The sequence below is a fragment of the Phasianus colchicus genome, chromosome 8 (genome assembly GCF_987193195.1).
Source record: "Phasianus colchicus chromosome 8, bPhaCol1.hap1.1, whole genome shotgun sequence".
Taxonomy (NCBI): domain Eukaryota; kingdom Metazoa; phylum Chordata; class Aves; order Galliformes; family Phasianidae; genus Phasianus; species Phasianus colchicus.
This window is the reverse complement of record NC_143443.1, coordinates 26,419,485-26,441,401: the sequence shown is the minus strand read 5'-3', so window position 1 is coordinate 26,441,401 and position 21,917 is coordinate 26,419,485. Positions and strand designations below refer to the sequence as shown.

At 45.2% G+C, this 21,917-nt stretch overlaps 1 long non-coding RNA gene across 2 annotated transcripts in view; it reads right to left on the bottom strand.

Annotated features, from left to right (window-relative positions):
- Positions 1–562: 562 nt before the first annotated feature.
- Positions 563–21,917, bottom strand: part of LOC116231633 (uncharacterized) — a 61,549-nt gene continuing 40,194 nt past the window's right edge. For both annotated transcript variants that reach the window (XR_016468844.1, XR_016468845.1), the window contains one exon: positions 563–3,749. This is a non-coding gene — a long non-coding RNA (uncharacterized LOC116231633). The remainder of the gene's footprint in view (positions 3,750–21,917) is intronic.

Below are 21,917 nucleotides of genomic sequence, written 5' to 3'. Positions count from 1 at the left end.
CATAGAAAATAAATGCCTCATCTTTTGTATTTCTCAAAATATCCCTTGTTAATGTAATGAGGCCATAGGCAGTAACCTCGAGTCAGCATCCTACAGCAATTCTGACAAGTCAGCAGCATCCTCACTACTCCAAGGAATTGGAAAACAAGAGCAGCGCAGAAAACACAAACATCAACACGCAGTGCAAACACGCCTGGTGCACCAGAGCAGCAGCAAAGGACCTCCAGGGACTGTGGGGAGTGCACTGCTTGTTGGAGAGAGAGAACTTGGGGGACATAATGAACGGGCAAGGCACAGTTCAGCTTCTTAGGATTCAGAAAGTAATTAGAGGAGGCACAAGTCAGCAGAAGAGAGTATACACTGTGACTTCATTAGAGTCATCAGCTCTCACCCCCTACTGAGCAGTCTCCCTCTCCCCTGCCTCCTGCAGATTTTGTTACCAACGCCCAGGGTCATCTCACGTAATGAAGAAGTCCACTTTAAAGCTTTCTCAAAATGCAACTTGGAATCTTAGATTTTCTGCTTGGGAAGCACAGAGGAAATAAAGAAAATAAAATAAGGAGGAGGTTACTTAGACAGAGAGACGAAATGAAACTACAGTTGCAATCATCATGGATGTTATGGCTGGTGAAGCCCCTCACAACCCTTCAGTCTCCTGCCCAGCACAGGCAGCAGCGCAAAACCCACCTCCTGATCAAACCATACCCTGCTATCTGCCATCAGCTTTTCTCAAACCCATCCAGACACCTGACATTAATACAGCTCTGTGCTGAGTTCAACACAACTGTTTGATTTAAGCATCAATAAAAGAAAAACCTGTCTGCAGTCAGTTGCCACAATATACTCACTGGAATGGGATATGTGTGCAGGGCTGAAGGCTTGCTTTCAAGCAAAAATGATTATGTACTGTCATACCTTGGGATCTTTGGAGATGGATTTCTGATAGACTTTGTTCTCTCTCATTTGCCTTTTCACTTTTCCTTGTAGCTACAAGTCTTTTCCTGTAGCCAAAACAATATAGGAATTGTCATGAGAAGGAGTGATCTCACAGCACTCCTGAGCAGACCCTAGGCACTGTGGCAGCGTGTTGGCATTACTGCAGTAACTGGAACACAAGGAGACTTTTCCAGAACAACATGGCATGTAAGGTAGCAGGCTGGCTCTGCTGCCCCACAAGGCCAGCCCCATATGGCCCAATGCATCACCCCACACAAGGCCAGACAATCTCTACAAGCTTAGTTTTCCAGAAAAAAGGTCAAAGTTGTGTGAGTACTCAAACACAGAACTGCCTTGCTCTGTCCTGCCCAATGAGACAGAGACTTTGGTGGAGAATTAATTGCTTTTATGTCAAGAGAGAAACTTTGCACTGCTTCCACCTCATTCCCAGCCACACTGACCTTTGTTACACCTTGACTCTTTCAGCCCATCTGGCTATAAATTAGGACAGACAGGTTACACCCTTTCCTTCTCCTGTAATGCACATGAACATCTCTGCAGTGCTGTTGGCACACAAAAGCTTTTGCCCTTTCTGTTTCCCTCCCTTGATAATGAGCCATCCATTAAGGAGGCAGATTCAGCTTTAGCTGGCGATATCTTATGTAATTATGTGGGTGAACAACAGAAACAGAGAGAGTGGAAGATGGTGGAAAGCAGGAAAAGCAAAACTGGCACAATTTCCAGAGCCCAGAGAGCTGTAGCATAACTGGCTTTTTTTCTCCTTTGTTATACTCCTGATGCTACAGCCTGTGGAAAAGGTGTGCTCCCCAAAAGCACTGAGCACAGCTCTTTTGCATCAGACCCATTTTAGATAAGTTTCAAAGTCCAGCTTATCCCATCAGTGTCAGGTTATTGTATCAGCAAGCACAGGCATGAACTCCCAGAGGAACAGTGTTTTCCTTGAGGGGTGTCTGCCTCATCAGCCCCCCATTACTAGCTGCCAGACATCTTTCTACTCACTTGATTCCTTTGGTATATTGTCCACCATGTACTTGCTTGCCATTCCATACCATGTGCCTGTATCAACCTGGATTTCCAAATGCTCTCCTGTCAAAATTGGTGTGGCCAGTGCTGCCTTCCTCACTCAGCCAGGAAATCTGTAGTCTTCTAATAGAAAAACAGCACTCTTTGTACCAAACAAGGAACAACATGTCTGTAAAAAACAGGAGAACCTCAAACATTTTCCAGAGGCCATACCAAATTCAATACCATATCAAAGTACAGGTAGAACTAACAGTCACAGGTGAGATCTGGACTTGGGTCCCAAGTGATGCTTTGGCTCAGTCCAGACCTGTGATTTGTTCTGTGCAGGTATGTAAATCTGCCACAGGTCTCTCAGCCTTCTGATGTGAACTGTAAGTTTGGTCTTGTGACAAAAAGGAAAGGCGTTGGGTTAAGTTTGGGGCAAAGAGCTAATGGTCTTACCATTTTATTTTGTTCATTTCACCCTAGTTATTCAACCACCCCTGCCCTAAAGCTGATAGAAGTTTGGCTCACAGACCATCCCTGTGTATCCACTTCTAGCTGCCAGCCCCACATACACACACATTAAATCTTGCCTAATGAGTAATTAACGGGGGATCAGGACACTTCATTTGCCTTACAGCAGCACACACCTCAGGGAACGAAATAAAGTTTCAAGGCTGGACACAAATGTACATAACACAAAGATTTCACAGTTTACCTTACAGATGACCATTGCAAAGTCCATACACAGGAGGAAACAGACGTAGGAGGAAAAGTGCCCTATGGGACAAGGCTCTACATTAACCTGGTAATCAATAGGCTTTCTATGAAAGATTTTGTATTTTAGGACCGCAGTGCGTGGCTGAGATGAAGTACTGCTATTTTTACGTTACAGATTGGAAACGTAGGCACAGATATGATAGATGTTCTGTACAAGATGACAAAAGAACTTGGTGGCAGAGCCACAGATTCCCTCTCCTTGCACCGATTTCTCAGTGTTTTACCTCCTAGATCTTCCCTCTTACCAGAGGTCTGTGAAGACAAAGGCAGTTCTGAAGAAGGATCTGCTCACACAGGCATACCAGGATATTCACACAGAAGCTGGAAATCCTTCGTGGATATGCTGTCTCTGGAATGGGACTATGTCTGAGCCCACAGACCCCAAAAATAGGTGCTCTACTGGGATCCACACTCCAGAGCTGTTAACTGCCTGCTCTTCTACAAAAAAAGATACTCTTACCTGCCTATTCCATAGCTACAGACAGCCTTTGCATCACTGCAGCTGTTTCTCCCCACTCTCCTCATTTTTATGTCACGCTGGTGAAGAACACTGTGTGGATTGTCCTGTATTTACCCATATGCTGGAGTGATGAAATCTCTCCTCACCTTGCCCGCCAGCACACCTGCACCGGGATGTACTGGGACCATTTGGAGGGCTTGGGGAGGGCAGTTTAGTTTGTCTCTCAGCCAAAAATGCAGAGGAAAGCCTGCCAAGTAGAGGAGGTCAGGGAGCCTCGTCCAACCGGCTCCGCAGTGATGCCGCATTTGGAACCCACAGACCAGCCCGCTGATGCAAGTCCAGGGCTGGCTTTCCTCCTGCCAGACTGATCTGGTTTTGTGTTGCTAACATCCGTGCTGCATTTGTATTCAGTAACATACTGTACAGTCTTTGCTTTTCATTTCTTGCATGGTTGGCTCCTGTGCCCACCACAGGAGCTGCTCTGCGTCTGCATTGTGAAAGCATTGTGCAGGAGGTAGAGCGATACCAGGCAGATTAGTGCAGGATCCTGTAAATACAGACCAGATAGGAATGAACACTCACAAAAGGTACTGAATTCACGTATCATGGACAGCTTTAACTGACTTTGCAACAATAGAATACTTCAAGGTCAATTTTTGGATAAAATTTAAATAGCTACCCAGAATAGATACACAGAATACCCGTGTACCTGTAGCTACAGACCCACACAGCTGGAGGTGCCTCTGTTCATTGCAGGGAATTGGACTGAATGACCTCTAATGGTCCCTTCCAACTCAAACGATTTTACAAAAATACTGAAATGAGTGCATTTCCTGATCTTTGACGGGGATACCCTATAAATATCTTTTAAGAGCCATGAAAGCATTCAATGAAGACATCAATTTATATTTATCCCTCAAACTCACCACAAGATGACTACAGCCTTTTTTTTTTTTCCTTTGAAAAACAATAGGAAACAAACTGGTTTATCTTACTATACCTGCCATAAATACCTTTATGGCAAGGTAATTGCTAAGTGCACTGTGTTGAACAATCTGTTACTTTGTTAGGGGAACATTTGTCGCAGCATTTGGAGATGGCAGAAGAAAACTCCTTCATGACCTTTGGAAAATTAAATCTGGCATTGCTTAGAAGTCAAAGTTGATAAGCTTGTTTTTAAATTTCAGAAGCATTTCCCATGCCTCCTGAAAAAGATGCAACTTGCACTTCCACTGAACTGAAGCCAAGACAGCCTATTACTGCCCTTTTACAACCATACAATGGCTTGGGTTGGAAGGGACCTGAAAGCCCATCCAGTTCCAACCCCTGCCGTGGGTTGGGTGCCACTTACAAACTCAGCTGCCCAGGATCCCCTCCAACTTCTCCTTGAGCACCTCCAGAGATGTGGTACCCACAGCTCTCTGGGCCTCACAAGGGCAGAGCAGAGGGGGACAATCACAATCCCCTCCCTCTCCCTGCTGCCACCCCTCTGTTGATGCAGCCCAGGATACTGTTGGCCTTCAGAGCTGCAGGAGCACACTGCTGGCTCATATCCAGCCTTCTGTCCACCAGGACCCCCAGGCCCTTCTCTGCAGGGCTGCTCTGAGTTCTGCCAGTTTGTAGGCACGTCTGAGCCTTCAATGCTCTGTGCCTACGTAGCTCTCAGGACAGGTGACTGACTCACTGACTGCAGCACTCTGCACAGCACTGCACTCAGCCTCGCAGGACACAACACCGTGGGCTGCCTGTGCTGGAGAGATCGTGAGCTTGATTGTGTGATACAAACAAAGAGAGAGCCATTACCAGACACTGCTTTGCCACCTCTGCAGATTGCACAATGCCCTCAGATGTTCCCAGCAGTGCCACAGGGCTGGCGCTCGGACAGAGAGGAAACCGGATCTCCTCCCTCCTTCCCTCCCAGCATGGGAAAGCTTAGGAGAGCTGTTGTATAGGCAAAAAGCCCTCACTTATCTCCTGGGAAAGAACCACACCGCTCTGGAGCATCCGTGACACACAGTGCTACAGGAGGGATCAGAGGAGCATGGTGTGGGCCATGGACATAGAAAGAAGCTGGCAGTTATAGAGTTAAAATTGCAGAAGAATTTTAAACTAAAGGCTATGGGGAAGGAAGAAATGTGGAAGAATGCTCGTTGAAGCTTTCAAATCTCGTTTAAGAAAAAAGATAGAACAAAGGCAACAGAGTGGAAAACAGAGAAGTCCCAATTAAGCAAGCCCCTTAAGTAAGCACATAAGCAAGGCCTTATGTGTTGCTCTATCCATATGCATTTCAGAAGACGTGACGCAGCCACTCATTTTTCATGCCTTAACTTACATGCCTCATTTTTGTGGAGGTAGAAAATCTACAGGAAGAGGATAAATAGTACTTGAGTTCAGCCCATCTGGCAACCAGGATCTGTTGTAAGATGTAGCTAAGAACAAACCTCTTCTTGTCATAAGACTGTCAAATTCAATGTTTACCTTTAAAAAAGGGAACCACATGAAAGTGAGGAAATTCATTGAAGTGAGCAGCTAGAAGCAGTAAAGCACTTGTAGATGATGTAATGCTGCTTGAAGATGCTGTACAGCAGGCTCAGTGTAAGGAAAAGGTAAGCTAATGTGATTAAAGCATGCAACACTTCCGGGATGTAAAAAGAAATTCTCCCAAAAAATGGGGTGTTAATGAAGATGGAAAATAACATGAAATCTGACAAAGTGGATATGAAACTATAATAACGCACATGGAAATGAAGAACAACATGCTAGGGGCATAATTCTGAACTGTGAGCATTTTTCAAGCAGGAGGCTGCTGGAGAGATGGCGGGGTGCAGGGATGTACGTGCAGATGTATGTAAAAGCAGTAAGGCCATCACAGGAGATAAGAATTAGTTCCTTCTGTCGGTGTTCCTGGAGGAACTTCCACACTGGATTACTCTACAAGAGCAGTGGTCATAGGGCACAGTTGCACTACACCAGCTGCACGAGGCTGAGGCCACTGTGCTTTCTTCGTTTTCCTTATTCCCTTCCTTGCTCCCTTCCATGTGACAGCACCAGCAAGGTTTCCTCACCATGCTGTGCCTGGGCAGCACTCTGCAGCCTTTTATGGGTTGTGTGCTTCAGGCACAAAGCAGCTGGATGCTGTCAGCCCGCTGGGATGACTCATGAAGGTTGGCACGGGCTGGTATTTTTTACCTGATACAAAACTGACACAAAACAAAACATTCACTCTTTGTGCCTCATTGAACTCCTATATAAATTAAGATAATGAGCACCTCAGGAGGTTGCCTCAAAAACTAATTGATATGGCCAAAGCTTTGAGATTCTTGGATACACATACAAACTATTTAAGCAGCTTTTAAGCAGTTCTATTTTAAATGTGAAACAGACACTGTTACGTCAAGGTCCTTTCAATTGGATATGCGACCAAGATGAAAGCAAGGGTCTGGAACTGATCATCTTCAAAGTGGAAGCACCTGGGGCAGCTGCTCAGTGTGGATGCCAATCACAAAACAGGCACTGGAAATGCGAAACATTCTGGGTGGTTATTTGCTACATCAACAGCTCTCATCTGAGCTGGACCAGGCTGTGAATCAATACAGCGTGGACATACTGTGACAGACAGAACTGCTGCAATTACTTCAAGTAGGGGCATACCAAAGTTGTAACCCCGTTTCTCAACATTTCTGCTTATTCCATAATTAAGCCATTTAAAAACTTTGTTTCCCCCTCAAACACCTCCCACGAGCACATACATTTTGCCATGCAGCAGCAGGTCTTAGTTCCAGAAGCAAATTTTTATGATCATTTCTAATTTTTAAAGGTAGCTCTAACAAACTTTACTAGGAGCCACATTGCACAGAAGGAGAGCCTTTACCCAAGAACAGTGTTCTCTGAAAGCAAGCACAGCCTGCAATGCAAATAGATAGCTTTCACAATACTAATCAAAATGTGTTAACACTAATCAAAACAAAAATTAAATTAAGATAACAAGCCTTTGAAGATCTCCTCTTTTTCTTAAATAGATTTAGAATTTCCTTGTCACATGGACCTTTCACACTGAAAATTCAAGTGTTCCTATTCTTCCAAAAGCACGAGCTTGGTCTAAGGGCACCGCACATTTCTCAGAGTAGAAAGCCTCTCTCCTATCTGTCCCAGCTTAGCTCCTGCACCACAGATGGAGGGCAGGCAAGGTCAGTGTTCAGACTCTTCTTAGCAAAGCTGGAAATCTTGGTAAATGCTTTGGATGTATAGGGTACTTTGCTCGGTACATCCTCACTTGAAATATCACTCATCCACTCGTGCCATATGGTCTAACAAACAAGCTTAAGGTTTAGGCTGCTGTTGTTTCTTTAAATCAGACCTTAGGTCACCAACTATTAGGCTTTTGGCACTTTGAAGCTCACACATGTAATTAAATCCAGTTAAATAAAAACTAAAATCCATCTTGCTTCCATACCATCCTGAGTGCTGACCTGAAATAATCCAATGTCATCTTTGCACTTTTCAGTACTGTGCAGAGATTAAGCCATCCCATTTCTCACTTTAGGATTAATAAGTAACTCTTAGCTAACTGAACCTCTTGACTTCCCTGATGCATCCAACTCTCCCATTTCCAAATATTCTAGGCACTTCCAGGGCTGCTCTTACTATGGTCTCAGATCAGCCTTGTAGCCTCAAATGCCTCTGTGCCCATCACATCTCTGTGACAAACAATTGCTCTTTCGCCAAAGATGTGTATGGAAAGCTCAGGGCAGAGAGGACAATGTGTGTCTCACTCACTTCCAGCTCTTCGGAGAACCCAGCACCCAACCCAATCACTGCACCATTTTTTTTTCCCATTTTCCCTTCAGTAAAAAGTAGGGGCCAAATCCCACTGACACCTACCAGCATCTTAGCACAGACTTCACAGCCCTACTGACTTCAGCAAACTCTGCTCAAAGCGCTCTGTTCCTGCCAGCCTTCCTGTGCTCCTGAGCTTTGCAGGGTAACTGTTAAGGACAGAAATAAATCCTTTGTTTACTCTAGAAACCGAAGAACTGCTTTAACCTCTGGCTAAAAACAGGTGCATTTTCCTATCAGGTTCATGAGTCAGTCATCCCAGCACAGAGCAGTGAGCTTGGAAAGCAGACTCACTGGAAAACAGGAAAGAATGACTTTTTAATTGAATGGTGGCAAATGTCATCATCCGGTTTTCCTGGGTGGCTTTTTTCTTTTTAAGCCATGTCAAATCATTGGTTTAACACAGCTCAGGCCTGTTCCTCACACATTCCTCTCCAGCGTGGTATTCCAGCATCATGCAAACCTTGGAATGGAAAACACTGCCATTGTTGGACTGCGAGGGGTAACAGTGTATAACGTGTGGCTGCATAAACTGAGCAGGCAATTAATATCTCTGTAATATGTGCTGTGCTTGGCCCAGCATAATCAGACTTCCCAGCAGAGAGATTTGTATAAATATATTTGTTTATGTGTGAAAACAAAGTGCTCCCTTTCTGCGGAACTGTTTTCACAGAAAACAGCGTTGTTTCTCACATACCACATGGACAAGAACAACTAAGGAATTCTTAAAAGGTGAATGACCTTTGAAAGTGACTTCTTTTTGATGAATTAAAAAAAAACAACATATCTGTTGCAATACCTTTCCACTCCAACCTTAACACTAGAAACTCAGGTCTGATTGCCCTGTTTTTCTACAACTGAAGACTTAGGAAAGCATCCCAAGAAGTTGCTCTGAGGATATTTCCCCACTGCACAGTTAACTCATGTTCTGACTCCACCTGAAATCAGTGGTTCTTGTAATACACACAGGAGAAACCTCTGACCTGGCCAAGGTGTTCTCCCAGTCCAGACCAGCTTACCCAGTTGCTGGTAGAGAGCAGGTAGGACTTGTTTCTATCTGTTTTGCACTATGAATACAGAACTGAAAATTAAATAACATAAATAACATAAATAACAAATCACCCATTTTGTCAGTTTCCCCTAGTTCCCCTGTAGCAACCAGGTGGCTGGGAAAGAATCCTGTGCTTCTGAACACAAGAAAAGAGTGGCTCCATGGCCAGAAACAACACCAACAAGGTCTCAGAAGTGTGATGGTTTTGCTAGTGCCTCATTAGCTTAGGGGTTTTTGAAATAAGGAGAATTGCTCCTGTCCCCAAGCAGCAGGGACTGGAGTTCTCTGCATATCTCTGTCCTCCAGAGAAGATCAGTGAATGAGCAGTGAGGAAAAAGTCCTGGCATTCTTGGCACTCAAATTAAAGTGAGTAAACATGTCTTCAATATAATGGAAGAATACATACTTAAATCCCTCTCAACAGGGCTACAGATAAGAGCAATCATCAAGCATCCCCACTTTACCAAAGCCAGTCTTCAAAGGCTTTCCACTTTGTTTTATCACATTAAGCACAAATATTTCCAGTTCCTGTCCATCCCCACTCCATTCATCCCACCTCACCCTGCTTTGGGTCATTTTGAATGCCATCAGCACCACTTAGAAAAACAACAGTCAACTACCCATGTGCATTAACCTATTCCAACTGCACATTCAGCTGGTTGGGTAAGATGCATCCCTCCAAATGATGATCAAATGGCAGCTTTCCATCCCCATGGGCATGGCTTGAGGTGCCACACAGCTTTCTTGCAACCCAAGCCCACTCCAGGGCAAAAGGAGGAGGCCAAGAGACTGCAGAGCCACATGTCCTTGATGGGACAGATGCAAGAGAGATGAGATAGATGCAATACCTGTACATGTGAAGAGTCACATTAATCAGGGTTTTTATGAGTCTTAGAGGTAGTAGAAAGGGTGCAAGAGTCACTTAGGGATCCACGTGCCTACTTGGTTAAGTCAGGAGTTAACAGCAACGAGGAAGATCTACACCTTGCTGAGAAATATTTTTTAAAAACTCAAACACCACTGCTGTTAACCCAAGTTGTGTGAGCCATGAGAGCAAACTTCAGTAGTGAGTGAAAGAGAAATGGTGGTGGAACTGTGCTACTATTCAAAAATATCTCCATCTCAGTGAGGATTAAATCATGGCTTTCCAATTCTCCTCCATGCTTCTGAGCCCTATGGGATTAGTCCACCCTAAGGGCAGCCATGCACACACATGCACTGTTACTTCTGGTTTTCTGCTCAGAGGCCAGTTTCCTCAGAAGCCAGCTCAGAGTTCAATACACTCCAGACATCATAAACAGATGTGAGAATCCACTCCTGCTTTCACCATCGCTGTTTAACCAGCATGATCTCTCCTAACGACGGAGAAAACAGACTGGTCAAAAAAAAGGGTGTAAAGCGATTTTTCTGCACTGCCAACATTACAGATTGAAAGCTCTGGGGAATGAGAAGGTGATATTTCTGTATGCTTTCACAGCACAGAGAGAAAGGAGGTCAATAAAACAGGAAAATGTACCCCGCAGCTGCCATGGTACCAGTCCTACAACACACATCTTTCTGGGTCACCCAATAACAGCACAATATCTATAAATGAGAGCTAAGAATAGAAAGGACAAGTGGAGAAAGCAATGACAACAAAGGGAAAGCTGGATGGGGAGGAGGCAGGACTGATGAACATGAGAAAATTAGGAGCCTGCAGTTAGTTCAGCCCTGGCCACGCATTGAGCAGGAGATGACTGAACCACCGCAGGTTGGGGAAAAGAAAATCCCTTGTGCATTCCCAAAACAGCCACCAGCTGTTCTGGTTCTAAGGTGACTAATAACTATTTGACACTTTGTGGCTTTACTGGAAAGTTCATTTATTTTGCTTTATTTTTCCCAGCATGAAGAGGCTCCCTTCCCTTGCTGAGTTCCAGAGAAGTAAAGAGGGAACTCAAGTAACAATTCACTTCAAAGCTGCAAGTGTCACAGTGATGTTCATGGGAGGGAAGTGGGGAATTTCATTTGGTCTGCACTAAAACATCCCAATTCGATCACGCTCACATCTGGCATCTCAAACACATCCTGCAGCAAAGGGCCCAAGAGCAGAGAACACGAATATGCTCCAAAGAGAGGAATTGTAGTCTGGTCTTTAACAAAAGGTAACGTGAGCTGGGTTTTGTTGTACTGTGCTCTTCTTCAGCTTTTTGTGGCACTTAGGTACATGGTTAGTGGGCATGGTGGTGATGGGCTGATGGTTGCACTAAGTGATCTTAATGGTCTTTTCCAACCTTAATGATTCTTTGATTCTAATTAGCCTTTCTGGTTTGACTTACATTTCCCTAGTCTCTGGCTGAAACCCATTACACCTGCTCTCCAGGTTCATGAGAGCACTGTCAGCCTCCAGAACCTCCTGTATTCCTTCTCCAAGCCCCACTCTTGCATCACATCGCCCTGCAGCAGCCCGAGGTGTCAGTCAGGGAACCATCCTGGGGCACTCACATGATGCCATCAAAAAGCCACCATGCAAAGTCCTTGTCCCTTCCTCACACAGTCGTCTTGGCACTTGTTTGTACAATTTCCATTCTGCTGGAAGGGAGGAGCAGGAAAATAAACATGACCTGTGCTTCTCCAGGACATGCTTGCAGCCCAGAAGCTCCTTTGTCAAATTAGCAAAAGGAACTGGCAGAAAGGAGCCTGTTCTTCCAGCTCTGCCCATCACCTGATGACAGGAGCAATCGATTCCAAATGCAAATAAAGTGTTACGAAATTAGTCTGTTGTCCTTGAAAAAGGTTTGCAACGAGAGAGCTGCATTCTTTTTTTCCCCCCTTTTCTTAGTAAGAAGTTCTGAAAACAGAAATGAATGTCAGCTGAATCACCCGGAGGTGCTTAGTCTGCAAGTTTCTCAAAGCACAATAGTGAGGGCTGAGATTTTGAGAAGCTGGAGTCAAGTGAAAGAAAAGGGATAGAACCATGACGGCCCCTTCTTCCTCCCATTTTCTCAGCATCCTTACTTGCACTATCAGCAGAGATACAGAAACGTCACAGAGGCAATTCAGGAAGCTCAGAAACGTTAACTTTTGTTCCTATCAAGTTTGCATTTTCAAACATGAATCTTATCAAGTGGGATAAGGAAATTTTTTTTTTCTTAAAAAAAAAATAAATAAATAAACAAGGAAACCACCCACAAAGCACAAACACCACAACTCACGGTTTCAAAGTGAGCATTTCATGTAAACCCAATTCCCAGTTTTGTGAAGTTGCTGCTGAGAAAAGCTCCAACCCACAAGTAACTCAATTATAACGTTTTCAGGCCTGAAGTTCTCAGGACTTATACTGCTTTGGGGAATTTACACTCTCTCTGCCCTCCCCCCCTCAACTTCCTACCCTGCTATAGCAAGTCAATCCTGCCTTCAGTGCTGATGGTATTGAATAGGCAGGGAAGGAGAACCTAACCTGATTTTTTATGGCTTTGTCCTCAGTCACAAAGACCAGATGGGCAATTTCAAGCAGAGTGATTTTTATGTCTGAATGGGAAAGACATAGAACAAGCGAGCACAAAAGCCAACCTCCTGCACTGCAGATCCCTCCTATGGCAATCCTCAGAGCTAAGCACAAAAAGCATCCCTGCCCCTCCAGACCCCTCGGAGAGGGAAACATTTCTAACACTGCAGTGCTTTGTAAAAAGACATGGCATAGTTAAATACACCAAGTTCATAAACCAGCCTCTTCCTTCACAGAGGATACAGGATGGGTGAACAGTGAAAAGCTGAGCTCTGCTAATAGATATGCAGCCAATCCTTTTTCTCTTGTGCAGGGTCTCACATGTGCACATACTTGGTGTGCAAGTAAGACGGTGCAAGATTACTTGCACTCAGTCATTACCTCTTACTGAATGGCTATAACAGGAAATAAACATTTCTACAAGCATATTTCACTCCACTCTCCAGTATTTCTGCCATCCCTTTGCTCTGACTTGAACAATTATTTCTACACTTAGACGATCCTGATACTAACAGACTCACCTATACTGATTTAACCATTGTAAAGAGATTACCTTCAGTTAATCCTCATTGTCCTATAGAAACAAATTAGAGCAGCAATTGAAATGGATACGAGTCGACTCAACCTGGGTGTCTGAAGCCTCCATTGCCTGAATGAGTATCTTCTCATTGCTTCCCCTTCCAAAACTCAAACAGGACATCCAGACCTATGTAGCCCTTTACAATTCATGCCCACAACACAAAGAAGTTTATTAATAATCAGTTTATACTAAGAAATTGCTTTGTGCTTTCTGAGTATACTTGAAGGACACAAGCTGCATAACAGCATCTCCTGTGCTTGCTCGAAAAAAAATATATCAGATTTCATACTGAAAGACTGGTGTTAGTCTGGAAGTAAACAGTCTCCCTCTATGGCACCACCTATCAAATCCACTTTCCAGTGAGAGAAAATGAAAGGGTTAATTTCTCTGTCTCTGGTTAACCTTTCCAGGCTATTTAGTTTCCTTTCCGACTCCATCCCATCAGAGGCATGTGAGGTGAAGGATAGAATTACAGACTGGGCATGTTTCCTGTACTTAGTGGGTGGATAGAGCACAACTTCCGCACTAATAATGTCAAGGTAATTAGGACATCCTGCAAAACCTGTAACAGGGAAGAAATAACCATTGTTTATTGTCAGTTCTGCTGCTGAGGTGGTGGGCTCCTCTTGTAACTACTCTTGCCTTTCATTTTGAACTCATCTCTAACATATCAGAGATACACTTGGGCCAACTCCACGAGCCCTGGGACTCCCACTACAGCCCTTCACTAAAATCTAACCTGCGTTGAGCAATCACCAGAGAAGAACAAACCACACCTGTAGATTTGAGTATGCCTGATATTAAATAGCAATTCAAACCGAGATAAAAACTGGCAAGTTTAGCTCATCTGATTATGTACTTGTGCATTCTTTAACAAAATGTCCTGCTTTGAAAGGGACCCACAAGGGTCACCACTGTCCAACTCCTGGCTTCACAGAGAACCATCCCCCCCCCCCCCTCCAAACTCTATGTCTGAGAGCATTGCCTAAACTTCTTGAACTATGGCAGCTTGGGACCATGACCACTGCCCAAACTGACCCACCCCTAACATATTTGTGCACCATTCCTTTGGATCCTATTGCTGGTCACCGGGGAAAAGTGTAAAGACCTTTGCATCACACAGTACAAAGACGTGAAGTTAGATTATTTTATCAATTTTGTCACCCCAAAAAGGATTGCAGGTACCAAAGTCAGGCCTTGCCCTCCCTCTAGGTACCTCATTCCCAAAGCTTCAGAATACAGTCTGCTCCTGGAGATCAAAGGCCTTTCAGCTTACCTTAAACAGACCCAATACCTCAACTTCCAGATCACATCTACCAGTGGAAGGAATGTTGCTCTCTCTCTGAAACATCTGCTCTGTCTTTGGATTATTCAGCAGCAGCTTTACACCAAAAGCTGTGTTCACCAAAACTCAGGCATTTTAGTATAGCTCATTTAGTGCTCATTTTTGTAGCACAACCTCCACCCCCCCCAACCAACCAGCTACAACTGAAGCAGGAAGCACCTCTCCTAAACAGGCAAGCTCAGGTTCAGCTGACCCACCGTTCCTCCCAGCCCAGTCTTAAGGGCCTGATGCCATCAATGACACCTGCATCCATTCCTCATACAAACACCTGAGCCACCAGGCTGCAGGAACATGTCTCTGGATCAGCGGTTTATCAGGGTGACACAGTCTCAACAAGACAGTTCAGAAGGATGTCTTTCACACTGCCTTCTTCCACAAAAGAGACCCCAGCCTTGTGGCTGTGATAACTCTTGGGCTGATGAGGCTGGGCTCTTGAAATACTCAAAAAGGGCTCTCCACTCTCTGCATCCCAGAGAAAAGCCCCAGAGGACAGCAGCACCAACCTCTGAGTGGTGACTTTGGGTCATGAAGCTCAGCAGCTCCTTGAGGCTCTGTGGGCAACACAGCAGGGTAAGATTTAAATCATTCTGCTCAGTGTTTCCTACTGCCTCCCCTAGAAAGCTTCTCTCTTTGACAGGCTTAAGTGGATGTTACTGAGGGCCAGGAGCTCTTCTTCTGCCCTTTGGGAAGTCAGACTCTGGATGAAAGTAACAAGATTTTTTTGTGGGACAGGGAATGTAGCTGGAAGAAAAGCAGACAAGCTTTGCATACCTGAAGCTTTTTAGCTCTTTTTCAGATATCCATTTCACAAGATTTTTAGCAGCAAACAACTGACCCTGCAGGTTTCTTATGAACTGTTTCTCATCTCACTAAAAATATACCCAAGATGATAGGATTGCACGGGTGTGACTTTGGGAACCCGCCCCAGCCCAGGTGTCCACATTCGCATGAGGGGACGAATGGGAAAATGAGACAACTGTGAGACCTCGTGCAAGTCTCTGCCTCTCAGAAAAGATCCTCACTTGGCTGTTCTGGCTGCAGTCGTCACAGCCTGTGCATACAGGCAGATGCCAGCACAACCCGTCCCTTATCACAGGAAGCAGCTACGTGGTCAGATGCAGACAGTCATATGGCAGCTCAGTCGTGCTGGAGAGCTGCTGGGTTCCTGAAGCCATTTAGATGCATTAGCAAGGACCATCTCAGCAGCATTTAAGCCTTGGCAAGGAACGTGACTGCGCAGGCATACCCTTGACTGGGGCCATGGTTACTAATTCATGTCCATGCTGCCCAGCCAAACGGGCCTTATGTCCATTACGGAATACAGATAATGATCTGTTAAATCACTGCTCTTTCCTTTTGTAAGATTTCCTGTCTGCTGGGTGCTGATGTTTGTAAGCGCTGCAAGGAAAGCAACATCGATTTTTCCTCAGGTGGAAGATTTCAGGATGCCACGTGCCTCTTGTTTACTCTTCCAAACACTTCTCTGAGAGCCATGGCTTTGCACACATTGTAAGCACAGCCTGCATCGATATCCTGAGGGGAACTGTGATTCTTAATTAATGACAGAGTCCTTCTAAAGGTGTCTCAATTAAACTTGTACATCAGGGCATCAGTGTGCTGGGAAATTTCCCATTCCTCTCACATGGAACAAGCTGTTGCCATCTGCAAAATATATTGACAATAATGCTGAGTCTAAATTGATAAGCGCACTGCTGCTGGGCTTGTGTAGAAGGCTACCTGTTATACATGCCTTTTCCAAAGGGGCTTGTGTATAATGAGCTCTTGCACTTGCTTTTCAGAGCTGCCAGGTTTTCTAACTGCACTTGTGATCATCATCAAAATCAGACTGTGCATTTCAGATGGGAGGAAGAAGACGGGAAAGTGGATCTTAAGTTCTGAAATAATTAAAGATGGCTCTGAAAGAGTTTAAAAAAAGATGAGATTGTGAAAATAAGTAACAGCAAAACTCAACACAGAATTGCTAGCTATCAGAAGATAATGGTGGTCTGTAACAGTGCTTTTCACCCTGTAACATGACATTGGCGTCGAAAGTCTGGTCTACACTTAGAATTTGCTAGCATAATTATACTGCTAAAAACACCAGTGTAGCTCTGTTTGGACACACTTATTTCAAAATAAGAACATTCATATGGGGTGGAAATACTGGTGTAACATAAGGTATAATTATAGTGGTAAACTTCCCTGTGCAGACAAACCCTAAGGAGAAAAAGTTTGTCTGCTCCATTGTGTGCACTGATTTTAGAAGCCACCTCTGAGCCACAGTCTAAAGAAGGAGCACGCCCACCCCAAGGACAGGTCCCACTGCCTGCATGCTTCTCTGCTTGCCAGTTTTGAAACAAAAAGCTGAATCTTACAGGAAAACTCACCTTTCCACAAAAGTCTGGAAGGAGGAGGTTTATGGCCAAAGTGACTAAGTGACAGCAATGCCTTTGGTCTAGCTCACTGCTTCCTCTTTGCAGCTCTAACGTGGGAACAAAGCTGTGGGATAACTGGGGGTGGGAGAGACGCAGGATGGTTGGTCCGGGCAGTGCCTTTCCCTCAAAGAGAGAGAATTCCGAGCACAATGCAGCCTGTGCTCCCAGCCCTCTGGAGGAGTGAGGGCCGGAAGAGGTTAATGATTGACCCTAACCCGCTGCCTGAGAGTGGGCTGAATTGGGGCTGAGGCAGCAGAAATTCCTGCTGATGGGACCAAAGGGGTCACCTACTGATAGACTTCAGCTCTACGCACACTCTGAAGAATGTCCTTGCTGACAATGTTGCTCAGGCCACTGAAAAGGTAGGGACCTCATTGGGCTGCTCTGCTGCAGGACTTTTCAGCCAGTTTTCCCTTGAAAATGAACGATTTGAGCCACGGGACTTAGGCACTGTAATCCCAAAAGCCATCTGTGAGCAGCCCATGGATCTTCCTGCCAGTGCCTTGCTCAGCCCAGCCCGCAGTGACACAACACGTGGGTTTCAACCACTTCCTTTGCAACACTGCCTCATGGATCTTCCCACCAGGAATGCCATTTCCCTTTGCTAAGCTCTTTGTGTTATTTCAGTCATATCCAAGGAGCTATTCTGCTGCGTGACTCAGCCCTTGAAGACATGCAGCTCCTAAGAGAGGCAGGTGTAGGCTTTTATTCCCAAGTGTGTTGCACCAAACCCACTAAAAAGTATTAAGAGCGAGGACAGAAATGCTCTCTCTGGACCCAGAGACTTTTTACTACTTATTTGTGCCAAAGCGCTCTGGAAACAAAGGAGAGAGGTCACAGCCTGGTTAGAGACAGAATTGGTTCTGCTCAGTGACCTCTCCACTGAAACCTCCAGTTCCTCCCTCAGCTAACTTCTGAACAGAGAAAAGTTGCTCTGACTTCTTCAAATTTTTGGATAATTTGTTCTCAGAGCTGTGTCTGCCCCCAGGAACTCGGAGGTGTTGGGGAGGCATAGGAAAGAGCCTCTGGCAGAGGGAGTTTTCTGCATGTGCTCTGGCAAATAGAGCGTGGCGGGACACGGTGAGTGGGAGAGGCCTACAAATAATACTGCGAACATAGTTTTGTGAATTTATCAGTGGAAACCCCTCAGGAGAGAAGTGAGTCATCAGAGGGTTTCACAGCAGGCTGCAGACATCACCCAGCTGTCAGGGAGGAAGCAGATTCCCTTCATTTTGCAGCGCTAAGCAAGCAACACGTTTGCACCAACATTATGTCAGGAAAGAGCACCTAGAAGGGATGACTGATGCAAGCAAAGCAAAGCTCTGCAAGGACGCTTTTTTAGAGGCCCTCTTACATTTTGTAGGGTTTCTTGACATCCAGAATGCCTCATCTTGCCTCATGTGTTGTCTGCAGGAGGAGCCCAGCTGGAGCACTCAGACTGTGCTGGGCTTCAGCCCCTGGCTGATACCTGTGCTCGTGCTCAGCTGCCATGGGTTTTTATCAGACCAAAGCCACATAGAATAAGCACATATTTTAACATAATCCCTCAGGATAAAGGGGGACAAGTCTTCTCTACACAGTTATGAGAGCTTTGCATAGCTTCAGGTGGTTAAGAAAAATCTAAACGTGCTTTTACAAAAGCAACTGCAGGAGAAAAGTGTCCCATCACTATGTCAGGCCACGACCAGCACAGCACTCAGACCTTGCTTATAAGGTACTGTGGGTGCCGGGAACATCCAGTAATTCCTCTGGCTCTTCAAAGTAAGTGGCAATATCATTGAAGATATTGGCCACTGTTGTTGAAACTTCTTGCACAGAAAAGACAAGAAGCAGAGCCATTCCCCACCAGGTGACCCTGTAAGGGGCACCCTGTACAGACATACTTACAGACTCTCCCTCAGCAAAACAGATAACTTTGCATGGCCACAAACACTATAGGAGCTCTGTCCGACTCCCTTCTCCCAGCCGTTCACAGCTTGCAAGATGCAGAAACAGCAGTGATTCCTCTTTCTTCAGCTCCACGTGAGAGACTCACAAATCATGTCTGTGCAGAAAAGCTGTTCCCATTACATCCTAAAACAACACCTCGATACGACCCTGAACCGGTCCCCCATCCCTGCAGGGACAGCAGCACGACCCAGCGCCACCTAGCCACCTGCCGCCGAAATGCACCGCACCTCCTGGAGCACCAAGTCCCGTGCAGGAAGGAGTTGCCCCTAAAAGCTCGGGGACATCACCAAAACCAACGAGTAAGGATGTGCCGCCAGCTCTGCCCATGACGTGGGACAGCAGCTTGGTTTGGTGTTTGTTAAAGGCTTCCTGACCCAGCCTGGCCCCCTCATATCAGCTCTGCTCACAGACGGACTTTCATATATCTTTGTTACCAAAAGCAAAAGGATAATGAGGGGCCTGTCACGGTTTCAGCTAACTTCCATTTCAGGCTTTGTAATTCCTCTGAATCAGAAGCAAGAAGTGAAACTGTAGGATGGGGGTGCAGTTGTAAATCCCCAGATAGATCCAATCTGATGAGAACCAGTTTCCCATCAGCTCTGTAGCGCGACATGAGCTACACCACGGCTGGACCTTAGCAAGAAAGTCAAATAATCACAGAATCATAGGGGTTAGAAGGGTTCTCTAAAGATCACTGAGTCCAGCTCCCTGCTAGAGCAGGTTCTCTACAGCAGGTAGGAGAGGAGACTTTGTAAACAAGTCTGAGCAGGAAACTTGGTCAGCACCTGAAGATAGGATGGCTATGACATGCACGGAAGGCGAATCAATGCTAACACACACTAGCAGCTTTCATTAAAGGATTTAATGGTCAGTTTAAACCAATCTGAGTCTGCTTCCTTCCTGCCATACATTGCCATCAGCTCTCTTGTGTGGGTACCAGTCATCATGGGGTTTGGTGCAGTGCCAGACCTGCCTGCTGATCCAGTTGAAAAACAGCCCTGAAAGTAAAAAGTCTTCAGGCAGGCAGCAGGTGAATCCTTTCCAGCCCAAGTGCCAGCACTGAGAAGGGAGGTGGCAGGAAGATGCAGCCTGATGCTTGGGGGAGGACAGGACTGCTTCTTTTGGAACAGTGCAGATCTAAAGTATGAATCCACACTCCTGGCAGCCTAGAGAAATCATTTAGTTTTTAACAGGTGGCTAGGGGTGTATACACAAGTGTCCCACTGAGTACACTTACCTCAGAGATGAACTTTCATGAGAAACATTAGAGATTACATAGAGGAAACAAACTGAACTGCAGTAGCAACATAATAGTACCACCTGTAAAGTCACAGGTGTAGGTGCTGAAAGTTCACTCTGTCAAATAAAAAAATAAAAGCAGGTAAAACAGGTGTTTGCTTCATCATCTGCAAACCAGTCTGCTCTGTGTGTACTAAGGCTTCCCAGCTTTGATATGGAACACATCCAAGGTAGAGCAGTTTACTTTAAAAAGTGGCTGAGACAAAAAGTCTTTGGGGATTGTATATATATAAATAAGTGTGTGTGAGTGTGTAGGGGGGAGGTGTATAAGAAGAACATAATACACTACACAACTCCTTCTCACCTCACATGAGTAAAGGCTGCCAAATTTTAGTGGAAGAAGCTCAGTGATGTCAGATCTATCCTTTCCATTTTGTAAAAATCAGTGTGGGCAGTTCTGTAGATCGGGGCTGATGTGAAGCACCAGAAATTGGTTTCTGAGTGTACTGACCTGGAAACACCAAATTTTAGAGAATGTGGGAGTTGTAGCATTTTGCACTAGTCTGAATGATGCCAGTTAATCACGGATGTTCTGTACTTCTGAAAAGAAATGTCCCAGCTTAGTTCACTGGTCGCCAGAAATCAGATGCAAAACATCCTAAAGCTGCATGTCAAACCAAGACATAGTTTATAGTTTTGCTTTCCAAATGAACGTCGTCCTCTTTAGAAGGGAAAGCTGCAAGTTAAACAAAACAGCTATTTCTTTCTGCTTTTTGAAACCATACTTTCAGCACTCACTTCAGAGCCCTGAGCCTGATGCTCTCTACCAATAGGGCTGAACATGGGGCTCTCCTTTCAGCAAATGATTCAGCTCTGTCTGGATGGTCTCACCTAGCAGAGACATAGCTTAGACATGAGCCACTCAGGCATTTCCTTTCAGACTGTTAGTAGAGATGCCAGTCAGTGCAAGGGGCGCAGATGGTTTCTTGCAGTGTGGAAATGCTGCTCCCAAGGAGCTCTGTGAGGGCCGTTTGCACATTTCACTTATCAGTAGGCACGGCCAAGTCATGAGAGAGTGACTTGGCATGGCCAGCTGTGCTTGTCCCCGGGGCCACAGTTTCCTAACTGTGGGATGTGGATGAGGCTGCTTTCACCAGCCCTCTCTCCAGAGAGACAAGGTAACAGTTCAACTTGTGTCCACCCAGACGATTTTGGGAGATGTGGTTCAATGGCATGGTGGTGGTGGGTTGGTGGTTGGACTAGATGATCTTGGAGGCCTTTTCTGATCTTAATTATTCTATGATTTTACAACATGCTGGGCTGGCAGAAAGCAAATGAGTGATGCTGCCTATTCAATTTATAACCAATTGCACATTTAAGAATTTCTGCTTTTGATTTGTAAATGGTTCTTATTTTTATTTGAAAAGAATTTTAGTGCAATTTGGAACCTGTGCTTTCCCAAACACTAGAAAACCAGAAAGCACAGAGCATCAGCTCCAGCCTATCTCCAGGAGAGAATTTGGTGAGGAAACCACTGACAGGACACAGCATTTCCTGCAGGTCAGAAGTCTGAGCAATTGTGGATCACCTCTATGTTATAGGCAGGGGTAAGAAGAGCATTGATAGAATTGCTTCTATGAGTGATGCCATTGGAGGAGAAAGAGTAGAGCTCTAGCCTTGATTCTGACATCAAGGTTTGTTTCCATCAGGTCCACAACTCCAAGTGAGCCAGGAGATCTCTCCTAAGCACCCATGTAGTTATCAGCCCCTAGCACACCACCTGAGGGAGTGACAC